We start from the raw sequence: 13453 nt of genomic DNA on the forward strand, positions 1-13453 counted from the left end.
GCTACTCTGTTTCAAAATGAACTTATATATGGTAATAGGATTAATTGTTTTGGTACTATGATTTAAATGCAATGAAATAATATATTATTACATTGGAAATGCAAATTCAAAGTCCTGTTGCACAGTAGTCACATGTGCCAAAAGACCCATTGGTAATATTAATAGGCTCAATACGCTATGTTATCTTCATTTAAATACAAGATAAGAGTAGTTATACATTATTTATCCCAAAGCTGGTACAGCAGGTAAAAGGTTAAAAGGCATACAAACATATAGCAAATGCATCAAACAGACAGATTCTGGAAATGATGGTGACATTTCTTTCCATATTCTGTCCAATTTTCAGTCTGTATTTGTGTAAAAGGACATTGTTCATCATGTGAAACATGCTGGTTTAAAATATTTTTTCCTTTTGTTTGTGTTCTGAATCATTTTCTAAAGTGCCTTTAAGATGAATATATTCATCTTACTGGAATCCAGTGACAATAATGCTGGCAATGTTGCATGGCTGCACAAGTACAGCCGTGTACCACTGACAGGACACCATGACCTTTAACTGTCTCGCTTTCTAAAAAGTGCAGGAAACATAAATAAAATTCTCAAGTTCAGCCAAGTTGAACTGTTATTATTAATAATTAATTAATTAATAATTATTAAGCTGTCATAGATTAAACGTGCACAGTTGTCTGAATTCTTAAAATTAATTATTAATTATCTGTATAAGTGAACATAGTCATTGGGGGTAAAAAAAAAAAGGGGCTTAATTTGTCCCTTTATGTCATTAGACAAAGATGCTTTTAACCATGTTCATCTCAGATGAAATGGTTTTTTGTGGGTTGAGTTTGGTGAAGCTCCTATATTGTATTTTCAGACTTCATTGTTTGCTAGGGGCTCATTCAGTTCAAATATGTAGATTCTGAAAATGAGATTTCTCCATTACTTTAACACTGTGTGCTATTGTAACCCATCCAATGGGAAATATCTTATGTATTTATTGTATTGTTTCCACTTTGAATATGTATTTATTCAAAGTGGAAAACTAAACCACATCCAAAATACTGTAAATATCGCTGGTATATAATTAGCAGTGCTGCCATTATGGGTGAGCCTTGGGGGTCCAGGCCCATCCAATAAAGTCTCTATGCTCCCCCAGCTGAATTCTGCTGAGATATTTCAACTGTGTGTTACATTAATTCATACAGTTTGTCGGTGAAAGACATAAACACCCATATGGCCGATAAGCTATTGCAGTGGAAGCTCAATTTGATTATTTGGTTTTGCAGCAAACGTGATAGAACGACAGAAGAGGATACTGCATGGATGGACCTAAGCCAGTCAGACTCTGGGAAGTAACACTTGTGTCTCTTTGAAACTAAAACGGGGTCATTCATCAGCTTGTGCAGCTAGTTTTAAGCACAACCCTACTTGAAAACTGCAAAACAAATTTAAATGTATTGAGGATATTTTGCGATAGTGTGTGGTGAGTTTACAGAGTCATTTCTGCACCTAGAGAAAATGTCTCTCCTGTTTTGCCACTGCAGTCCACTATAGATGTTTCTGCATTGTTTAAACTGTGCATGCATTTCTCTATGACCATGCTATGTGCGTATGGTTATAATTATGCATACTGAAACATTGTTGTGGTTTAAAGTAACATGTTTATCCTTAGATAAATTGTGTAGCCTGTAAATGTTGAGGTTGAGTAATCATACAGGACTAACTCTTATAGTATTCTTTAAAAATGTACATTTAATGGGTATTGCTGTGCATTGTATTTTATAGCTTCTAATGTAGCATGTGTGAGTACAATCTCTTTTTTTCTGTTTGTTTTTTTTGTTTGTTTTTTTTGAATAGCAAAGTTGCTTGAGTCAAATGCCATGCTGTCAAAACCAGTTGCCTGTTCAGTTCAAATGGTATTGTGCTGACCCGAGCTGTTAGTTTTTTCAGTTTTCTGTTATACATCCAGCATAAAAGCAGAAAAAAGTAGATTTATATTATTTTGGACATGTTGAACCTTCTCAAGAGTGTGTGGGTATGTAGTGTCAAACGCTGCTTGATTAACAAGCCTCTTACTCTTCTTTCCACCTAGTTTCCATCACATTTTATTTTAACGTGAACAAAGCTCTAAAGAGAATAACTGAACACACCTTTGTAGGGCTTTTAACTACCATATATTATACACTTGTGAAACACTTCTTAAAAATGCAAAATCATTTCACAATAATGTTTTATTTTGTGCGATGATCTGTGCTTACACTAGCAATAAACACGGTAATTGCAATTTTCTGCTGCTTCCTGAAAAATCCTACCCAGGAAATCATTTAACCTGTGTCTTTCTAAAGGAAAATCCATTTGAGCTCGGCTGAAAGTTTTCATTAGTTTCCATTTATTTTTTTTTCTAAGAAAAAAATGTTACTTTGTGAAAACACAGGCTTTTTATCAGTTGGCATGTATATTCATCTATGGGACCAAAGTCTGTTTCCATCAGCTGCTTTTCTTTGTTTTAGAAGAAGAATTGTTTTATAAGAAGAATTAGGAACTTTGGTGATGGTCTTGTTGCTAGATAGACATCAGTGTGACAGCTAAAGCTCACAGTCCACTGAACAGCTTGTCCTTTTGAGTGCTGAAGGCAAAACTAGTAGACTTGAGTAGTAGCAGGAAATAAGTAGCTTTAAATCTGGACACAATCTTTGGCTTTTATGTGAAGGTGTTTCTCTTTTCTTTCACACTGTTTTCTAAATGTCTTGCACTTAAATGTGATGAATACATTTGGGAGAAGCACCATAGTGCTGTGGTTAACACTGTAGCCTCACAGCAAGCGTGCCCTCCACCATCCAGATGGCGCCCTTCTGTTTGGAGTTTACAGATGCTCTCTTTATTCACCTTCCTCCTGCAGTCCAAAGACATACATAGTGATTAGTTGGCTATTCTAATTTTTTCACAGCTGGGATTGGCTCCAGTCTGCCTATCACCAGTCATAATAAAATTTTTCAGCTATACTCAAAAGTATTTCATGCCAGCATGTTCGTGTCAGTTTGAAAACTTATTGTCCTTTTAAATAGCCCTATATAGTGTTTTTACCTTTTTGACCTACAGCTCAATCTATTGAACTTGAAGGAGAGGTCAGAAGTCAAATGTGGCATCATATTTAAAACTTTATGCAGTACTTTCTATCCGGTCGTTAAGTCTGACATCACTAGCCGTGTCTGGGCCTAAACTCCGCTGCAGGTTCATATATCAAACGATCACTATGGCATTACTGAGAGTTGAAAAACTGTCTAAAGTCTTTCATCTTTAATAAAATGATCAGCGTTCTGCTCTACCAGGTGTAACAATTGAGTTTAACATTCAGGCATACATGAAAACGGAATTTATGACATTTAACGGAGTTAGAAGTTAGCAGGAAGTTAGCTCGCTAGCTTCTATCTAAATACAATATAGCATGTCCTGACAGCGGGGTTTTGGAAACAAATTAAAACGTACAGCTCTGTTATCACTTCCAACATAAATGAAGACAGAAAACTAAACAGCAGTGACGTTTGTAGGGTTACTGAAGTTTGGCTAGCTGGTATATAATGATGTGTTACGTGACTGCTAGCGACACAGCTATGTTAGCATAGTATAAACAAGCTAACTTTTTTTCTACTCAATAAAAGTTAACGTGAGTGTTCTCGGTGGTCAGGAACAAATGTAATCGCATGGCAGGATGCTGTAAAAGGACCAAACCTCAGCCAGGAGAACAACTGAGATAATCCATCCACAATACGAGGTTAGTCATTCATCCTAGTTACATCCTAAGGTTTTAAAAACTGAGCTTAAATAAATGATTAGCTGTAATAAAAGCCGAGGGAGGTCAACAGTGATCACTGACTGTTTTAGGAGCTTTTTGAGATTAAATAGAAGAAAATACATAACATTAAACATGTTAACAACACAAAAGCCATATTAAATGCAGACTACTTTAGGCCCACAAGTAGGATTCGTCACGTCATCACTTAACGACCAGATAGATTGACAAAGTAGGAATCATATTTTTTCATTTGTAAGGCTTTTGGTTAATTTTCAACCAATAACTCACTAATTTGACCTTGGAGACCTTGGTAAACCAAATTTTAATGGTTTCTTTACATTAACCCAAACTCTACTCCCCTAAAAAAAATTATCAGTGTTCATTCAAAACTTTTTGAGCTATCTTGTTTACAGATAGATTGACCTGCAAATGCTACAAAAAACACAACCTCCTCAAGTGGAAAAAAATGGTATCCAGCAGGTATGCTTGTGATTAATGTATTTACTGCAGCAATGTGAAGAAATCATGGTGCCCTTTGGCATACATCAGCTAACTCCACTTAGCGCTTTCCTTGTAATTTTCACACTCTCTTCATAAGTTGCTGCTATTCTTCAGTGAGGTATTGATCTTTTGCTTTGATCAATGCCATCCTTCTTGGTATTTTTAACATGATGCGATAACGTTAAATCACCCCTGTGAAGACGACCTTAAAGTTCTATACATCGACTATATTTATTGATAATGACTGATTTTAACATTTCCCTTTTGTGCTTTTTGTTTAAATATTATTTTTTTAAATCATCAAAGGTTCCACAATGGTTTGACATCTTTGATTTAATGCGATTCTGCACTGACTCTATCCTTATGACTGCTGTCAGTCAGTATTTTCTGATTCTGCATCAGGATAACTATTCTGCAGAAAAATAAACTCTACACTCTGAGACAGAGACTATTTTCTGGAACTTGAAAAAAATGTCTTATGTCAAAAGTCTCATCTAAAAAGAACATTAACCATTTTGTATCACTCCATGATGATACTGTCGTGTATACCCATATGGAAAAGAAATAGTAAAAACTCATGAAAGTGGCCACTTTCTCATTACTTTCATATATTGTTTTAGTAAGTATCCAAAACATACAAGTTTTATTATATAATTTTTCAAGGGATCTTATATGTTTTTTCACTCTTGTATGCTTTTCATACAAGTTTCACACAAGACAGATACAAACTTTATAAGATTTATATATATCTTTTCCATATGGGTATATGATAATGAAATTGAAAAAATGTTGACTTTAGTGTGATTGTAGGTGTATTACAACACAAATCAGCCACACATCAAAAGTATATGACTCAGAAATACATATTTTTCCAGAATTTCTTTTATTCCTTTTCTTATTTTATTTCCCACAAGATTTCCTTACCCCCACTCCCACTGCCACAAGAACAAACAGAAACGAAAACACACCCATGTGTCTGTCGAATGTGTATTAATTCAAACACCATGGTTTGTGCCATGCAGGCTTCATCCTCCATCACCTTGCTGAGCCTCCATCATCCCGTTGAGCTCTCTGACTTGTTTGTCAGGAGCTTTGACTTCCTTTAGCCACGTCAAAGTGAAAGAATAAACATACCTGAAATAAGAAATTAAAGAACACATATAATAGCATACACAAACACTACTGCAGAAGAAGTGGAGTAATTCTTCTAACTGTGGGTATTAGGGTGAAAACTGCTATTCCCAGTCTTAAGAATATTTGATTGTAAATTAATGAATTTGTCTGTGTGCACATTATTAAGAAAATCTGTAAAAACATGGTAAAATATTGTGATGAAAATATGACATACAATTAACAAATAATAAAAAATGTACAGAGCTATGGTATATAGCGATATGCAGAAAATAGGTTTTTATTACATTACTTACGTTAAATTACTATCAGTGCTTGGATTTCATATCAGCGCTGTACTTTTCAATGTCCTTGTGTACCACAAAAGATTGCATCTATTCAGTGGCCATTTGCTGGTTGCTTTTATTTCTCAATACAGCTATGTATTGATAGTTACTTGTAGAGCTCTGGCATCTGGACGGATGAAGAAAGGAGGAGAAGTCTGAATGGAGAGAATTTGCTCCCGTAATGGTTCTGTTGTGTCCCCACATGTCCTTTTCCTTCTCTCTGGTGACTAGAAGAGGCATGTGCTACACTGAGACAGATGGTTTGAAGCAGATTTCTTTTGGAGCCAGGAGGGACACAGAGGGGAGGTAGCAGGAAATGAATGAAAAAAGTAGGAGGACAGTGGGAGAGAAATTGAAGTGAAGAGATTACTTTGTGAGTCCAGACCTAGTCTTTGAAAATCCTTTGATTTAAAAACATCTTGTGCTTTTCAGACAGGATGATTAAAAAACATAATTTCTGGGGATTTTCAATGAGAATAATAAACTATTTTTTATCAGTAGTATTAACAATTATTGTAAGTCTTGAAACAAAATTCCCAATAAGCTAATGTTAGGTGACCTTTAACATGCTTGCATTTTACAACTCCAATTCCAAAAAACATGGAGATGCTGTGCAAAATATAAATAAAAATCAGAATGCAATGTATGCAAATCAGATAATCCCATATTTTATTCAACATATAAAACAGAAAACATATAAAATGTTTCAAATGAAATATTTAGCTATTTGATCAAAAAATATTAGCTTGCTATCAGCTCATAGTTCAAACTTTTGCATCTCTGATGGTACCGGGGCGCATCAGCACCTATGGAACTGGCATCTTGCACATGTGGAAAGGCACCATCAATGCTGCTGAAGACTTTTGGTTTATCATGAGCAGCTACAATCCTATGCAGAGCAATGGAAAAACATGTCTCTCCCAAAGGTCCAGCAACAGAAGAAGAGGGTATGCTACACAGTGGTAAATATGGCCCTCTCCCAACATTTTGGGCCTTTTTTGACATGCATTACTGTCATTAAATTCAAATGAGCCACTTTTTCCCTAAAATGGCCCATCTTCTGAGTTTTACCATTTAACTTGTTTTCTGTGTTTGACTGTAAATAAGAAATGCATTTTTGTGATTTGCAAACCACTGCATTTTTGGAATTATGCTTTTATTTTTGCATGCTATTCTGCTAACATTTTCTAATTAACATCCAACATGTAAGCAAGTCAGCTAAATCACTTTTTAGATTCATCCATACAGGACCATTAATATCTTTACCTGTGTAAGGACATTTGCGCCAAACAATATATAATATTTTAGAACTGAGAACTGCTGATTGTCTCTTTTGCCAGGCGCTCATTGGATAAATGAATGCAATGTGTGCATCGAGGTGCTGAATGACGAGACAGATGATAACAAATACCTTAGAAATTTAGCGTAGCACAGTTAAAGCCCAAGTCAGTCTGCTATGAATGTATTGGTCATCCCTCTAAGATTTATCATTTTAAAAGGCATGATATTCCATCAGTGAAACATTTAACTGTTTCTGGTTGACGTAGTACTACTTAACAACCTTCCTATGCCGCAAATGAGGTGGTTGTTAAACGAAAATTAAATTGAATTCATTTATAGGGTTTCCAGAATAGTTTAGGACCCGTTCACATTGCACCAACATTAATTTATTTTTTTATTACTAGATAGACGGGCATTTAATTAAAGGCTCAATTTAAGGTACTGGGATCCCATACTAGGGGTTTTAGTAACTTCAAACACAGTGACTTACAGTATATATGACCTTTTTATTTATAAGTACAGCAAATGCCTGTAAAGAAATCTAAGACTTTGACCTTTCCTGACATTAAAAGCCAGCCATCAATTACAGATTCCAGTGAAAAGTACCAACTGTTGCCAAGTTGAAAAAGCTACTACTGAAGACTATCTTCTGGCTCATTTAGCAAGCCACACAGCAGGTTGCTTCAGTCTCCAGAGTCAATTAATCGTGCTCCCATTTACTGAATAAGTAAATGACATTTCTGTGCTGCTGCATCCTCCCTGGTGGTTGGTAAAATTGCACCTAGAATTCTTTCCACATTTAACACTTTTAATTGATCTGCTATGCCCCTCATCTGCCGCAGAATCTGCCGCCCTGGTTTTATTCATGTATCTGTGTTTGCAAGGACAGCCAAAGGTTTGTGAGGCAACACCGGATGGGGTTGGCAACCTTAAAGCTGCTGAGTTATCAGTACAGTAAGCCTGAGCTCACTGACAGAGAGGCTGAAGAGGCTTGACAGGTTATGTCAGGGCAGCAAATAAATGTTTGAATGGGAAAGTGGGCCCAAAGAAAGGAAGCATGCACAGCCAGACAAGCTGACACCTCCCAGATAATGGAGCTGCCAGAGCCTCTCCCACATTACATTTCACCTCACCAAAACACAATCACAAGAAAACACATCCATGTACACATGCTGACATGGCCCATACACAGCACATACAACAGAAGTGTCACATGCATTCTTGAGGTTCCTGCTGAGCTCTTTAAGAAATGAATAGCTGAGATAAAGACGGAAAGAGAGAAAACATCAGGTTGGATAGGTGTGAGTAGAGAATGCTGCATTGATTAGTGACTAAGGCATAGGGCTCCACTTGAAAACCAGCTCTCCTTTTCTGTGTACTGGTAGTCTCCCCTGTCAACTGTACAACCAGCCTGTAATTTGATAAATTGCTGGGCTAAGATGAAGTGAAAATGGGCTTGACAGCGCAGAGGCCTCCCACCCTCTGACACCGATCATCTGATCCTTTTTTACAGCACATTAAATATAGAATATAGCTTTTTTCTTCCATGGCTTCATGCTCTAAGACATAATAACAATTTGTGTTGCGAGGAAAAGAGTAGGATTAAAAAGCAAGGGGCCATGGCTGTCTCAACAGAATGATAGGAAAAGTGCAGACCTTTGGAAACAGTTTAAATTGGCCTTGAAGCAATTGACAAAAGTGATCCATCACCTTCAAACCTTGTGTAACACATCATCAGAGTTTTATTTTTGTTTTTTTATTAGAGCATGATCCCAGAAAAGAGTACCAGAAAAGATGACAATGAATGTGTTCGCAGTGAGAAATGCACACGGATCATATTATCTGGATAAAATAAGTGACTGTTATTAATCAAATCTAAAGCTGTTGATCTATGATTTGCTGTCCTCCATTATAGTTTAATGTCATAGCACACTAACATTTAGGTGAGGGATTCAGTGGCAACTTATTCTCTGATTAGAGAAAACTAGATTTCTTTATCAGCTTTGAGTGAATTGTAAATCTTTCATTTGATGCTCTTGATTCAATGAAATATATAAAAGATACCTTTTGCACCTTTTAGCACTTTTTCAGGTAACTATACATACATACCTGCTAAAAAATGTTGTTGTTCATTAAAAAAAGAAAAACAAAGCAACCCTTGAGGCAGTCATTTCTTTTGTCTTTCTTTACTTTGTACATCAAACATGTGCAAAAATGACAACTCTGCAGTTTTGAGTTTCAACTTTTTCAACAATTCCTAAACACACAGAATCCAGCAACGCCAATAAATCCAAGCTTTAGTTGTAGTTGATTTTTGTACTTTGACTGTTTAATCTGTAGACAAACTGTAACGCTGATTAAAATAATTAGATCACAAAAGTTAAGGATATTCATCCTGGAAAAGTATGTGAATATGTGCTTAATGACCATTTATTCATTATTTGTAGTTTAAAGTAACCAGTGAGCCCAACAGCATGCACACAGTCAATTCATTCATTCAAATTAATAAACAGGTTTATTAACAAACGTTGTTAAGAATATTACCACAGGGAATTAAGGGCACAGGTGTACAGCATTATGTACATTAGAGCGCCTAGTAGACTTTATTAATCGTACTTAACTCTATTAGACTTTAATAGACTTCATTGTACAATCCCTTGAGTAATCAGCACTGATTCCTGCCTGGTATCATGAATGGGAAAGGGTAAACCGATTCATTAGGGTCATTAGGTGGACACCCTGCGTCCTCAGTGTTTTGTTGATGTTATGCCCACAACACTTCCTGAGGGCTCAACAGCAACACCTGGTGTCCCAGATGTGCCCCCCTATGCTATTACCCCTCAGTGGTCATCACACTGCCCACTTGTAATTCTTTCTAGTATTTAAGAAGATGACCACAAAATAAGGTCTGACCTGAGATTAGTTTTTATTATCTCGGTTGGAAACACTAGTTTGTCATCGAGGTTGACCTGCAACTTCCAGTTAAGGAGGGTCATGCTTTCTGCTACTGATAATTTTACTGGGCATTCTCCTGCTCGCACAAAGGCAATGGTAATGGATAGTCCAGGCAATGGTGGCAGATCTTCTTCCTTCTAGGATACATGGCAGTTGTCTCAAAACCTGGTTGTTCTCCAGGTATGGTGGCCTTGGGACAGTCAGCCAGTAAGGATCTGCCTTAGAGTTGCTGGAGTTTGGCACAAACCACAAGTAGGATCTTTTTGGGGGTGTAGGAATTACATTATTGGTGGTTCTGATTATAAAGCTGATTCTGGTTCATTGTGACTCCCAGAAATCTTTCTAGGTGAAGTTTCGATGTTCCAGGTTTTCCCACTTTGTCTCCTGGCGACACGTTCTCACTCCCAAAGCGTAACATTTTACGCTAGGTGACAAATCGTCAACATATTACGTTTTCGGCTACCCACCACGTTCCTAAGTGACGACCTCGGAAAAAATGAGGAAATATGAGAACCGTATGGACTCAATCTACACATGTTCGCTCTTTTTCTTCAAAACGCTTAGAAACACGCTATTTAACATCATTAAAGTCCTGGATAAGGTCAGGAAAAAGGTTATGGTTAGGGCTAGGGATAAGGTTAGGTTTAGGCCTGGAATACAGGGCTGGAACGTCTATTACCGTGGGAGCGTCATTGCACTGGATTTCGGCCATAACCCGCCGCGTACCATAAGAACGCCGAAGGTCTCCTTTCGCGTTCCTCAGGAACGCCGCGGGACGTGACAAAACGTCGGCATGTTACGCCTCGGGAATGAGAACGGGCTGCTCCTGGCCCTGATTGGATTGTATAACTGCCTTTCTGCATCGTTCTCAACCTTCTTGACACCAAACCTGTTCAATTACCAGTCTTCTTCTCTGGATGGATGCAAAAATCTGATCAGAATCAGAATCAGAAAGACTTTATTGATCCCCAAGGGGCAATTAAGAGTGTGTGTGTGTCCTGATGTGTGGAGAGTGGGAAGACAAGATTATTTCCAGATGATGAAAAGTGAGACTTCGGATGGGTGGCTGATACACTTGGAGCCTGAAGCAGGAAGATAGAAGACCAAGGTAAGTTAAGGGGAAAAAAAGCTAAACTGAGCCAAACTAGATACCACTAAAGTTTCTGTAACAAATTGATGTGAGTGGGTGTTGATCCAGGCCTTTTGTTTGCAAGATGTGGTCCTAAGATGGGAGGCAGGTGCATCAGCCAGTGTTTTAGCCAGCAGGTAGGACCCTCTTCTAGGAAGACCTTGTAGGCAGGTGGGTACCATGTACATGAAGCAGGGACAGAGGAGAGAAAGACAGAGAGCAGCAGAAAAAAGAGAGGGAAAGAGCCAGGCCACAAAAAAAAAAAAAAAAAATCAAATAGGATGTAAATAAGGAGGTAAATAAGGAAAGGTTGGAGATTGCTCAACGTTATTCATCTAGGAACCAGGAATGTTGGTTCCTAGTTGTAGTCCATATGATACCTCTGATCCACACAAAAACCAAGACCCATGGTTCCACAGAAGAACAATGGCAACACCATCAGTATACCTGTTGCAACCATTTTCCCACATGACTAATGTAGGTCATGAAATACAATTCATTCAGCCCACCTTCCTCCACTGGCAAGTTCTAATACTTGCATGTCCTTTCACAGATGTCCTAACACAACCAGATTTGAAATTGTCAGCAATTTTTTCTTCATTTGCTCTTCTTTAGGATCAAGACATGAGCTAGTCTTTTCTCCCCACCATTCAGCTGTGGAGACCCAAAACACTGCTGCCAGATCACTAGTTTTCCTTTTTTGGACTACTTTTGATAGTGACTAACACACTGCACCGACCCACTCACATCCCTATTAGACTTTGACCCTTGTCAAAGTTCCTCCTTGCACTTGTCCATTTTTCTTGCTTTCAAAACATCAGCTTCAAGAACTGTTCATCTGTTGCTTGGTATCTCTTGACAGGTGCCACTCTTGTTCTACTTCACTTGTCACTGTTTTTTATATTGTGGCCAATAGATCTATACTGCATGTTTGCCTGGGCTGGAAGAGAGATACAGAGATACTTAAGCCAGTAGATGCTCATTGAAGTTTTTCTTTTCCTGATTTGTTTAATCTCCCTTAAAAACAAGTAAAATATTTGCTACTTGGAGCTGTAAGACTGTTAAACAATGCAGTCAAGTTAAAAACTCCTACCACCGTGTGAGTCAACATTTCTCTGAACGTTATTGAGAATAAAAGGGAAAGAAAATATTATTTAAAAATGGTTAAAAGATTTAAGTGTTGAAAACTAGTGCATTATACTGCACAGGTTTTCCAGTAACAGTTGGGTCTTCCGGTTGTCACTGTAAGCCGGCTATGGCAGGGACAATAGTATGCTCACTTTTAAAATATGCCATTTAATTACCGACTGGCAGTGTTCTTTTAATATAGTCTTGCTATGCTTTAACACAACATGTTGTTACTGTATGTTGTTGGTGATACATACATTTAAATAGACTCTGAGTCCTGGTTATTACTATTGTGGCACATATAGAAACTGTAAGAAAACTAGATTATTCTAGTGGACATTGTGCTTTGGGAAAAATGAATTACCTGTATAAATATATTCACATCTAAAGCCAGCATATTTACATTTTACTGTTCACATAACATAATGGAGTTAAGGGAAATGTATTTGCCACTGAAGGCTTGTGATAGAAATATATGCTCTACCCAAGAGTGCTGATAACAAACTCTAAAACTGTTTGTGTGTTTTCTGTTTCCTCCTGCTGGCATTGTTTATTTTGAAGCTCTTCGACTGGGAAAGCGTTGGCCAACATTTTTTCATCTGACTCTACACAAAACAAACACACACTTGGGTTACAACTATGCCTACTTAGCACGTGAACAATAGCAGACAGAAGAAAACTAGCTGCGTCCAATTTTGTTGGACTGCTTTAACCCTAATCTATCCAAGGAATGCTGACTAAATTTGCTGTGTATAATTGTTTTTTTTTTTGTTTTTTTATTGTAGTTGCAATTGAAGCAGATTTAGAAATACGTTTTGTGTGTCCACACTTACAAGGCAAATACTGAGATGCAGTCTACAGCACTTTTTTCAAACCTCAGGTGATGTTTTTTGTAACTATCAGACCCATTAAACACTGACAGGGTAAGAAGCTTCCAGGCAAATCTTTTCTTTTCCATTTAACAGATGTTTGACAGGTAATGGAAAATAGCCATTATTAATGCAATTTGGGATGACATAGTATATGCTAAAGGGGCCCAGGGAACATTAGCATGAATAATATTTGTCAGCAGGTGACAAGTGCAATGACACTACAAGTTCAGAGGCTAGAATGCTGTGAAGCCATTTAAAAACCAAAACAATAATTTTGCAGTATTACATAAATTACCCTGGTGTACTTAAGAACCTTCACTTTCTGTACAAATAAATGACA

Source organism: Neolamprologus brichardi, chromosome 7 (assembly GCF_056152115.1).
Source record: "Neolamprologus brichardi isolate AB-2024 chromosome 7, ASM5615211v1, whole genome shotgun sequence".
Taxonomy (NCBI): Eukaryota; Metazoa; Chordata; class Actinopteri; order Cichliformes; family Cichlidae; genus Neolamprologus; species Neolamprologus brichardi.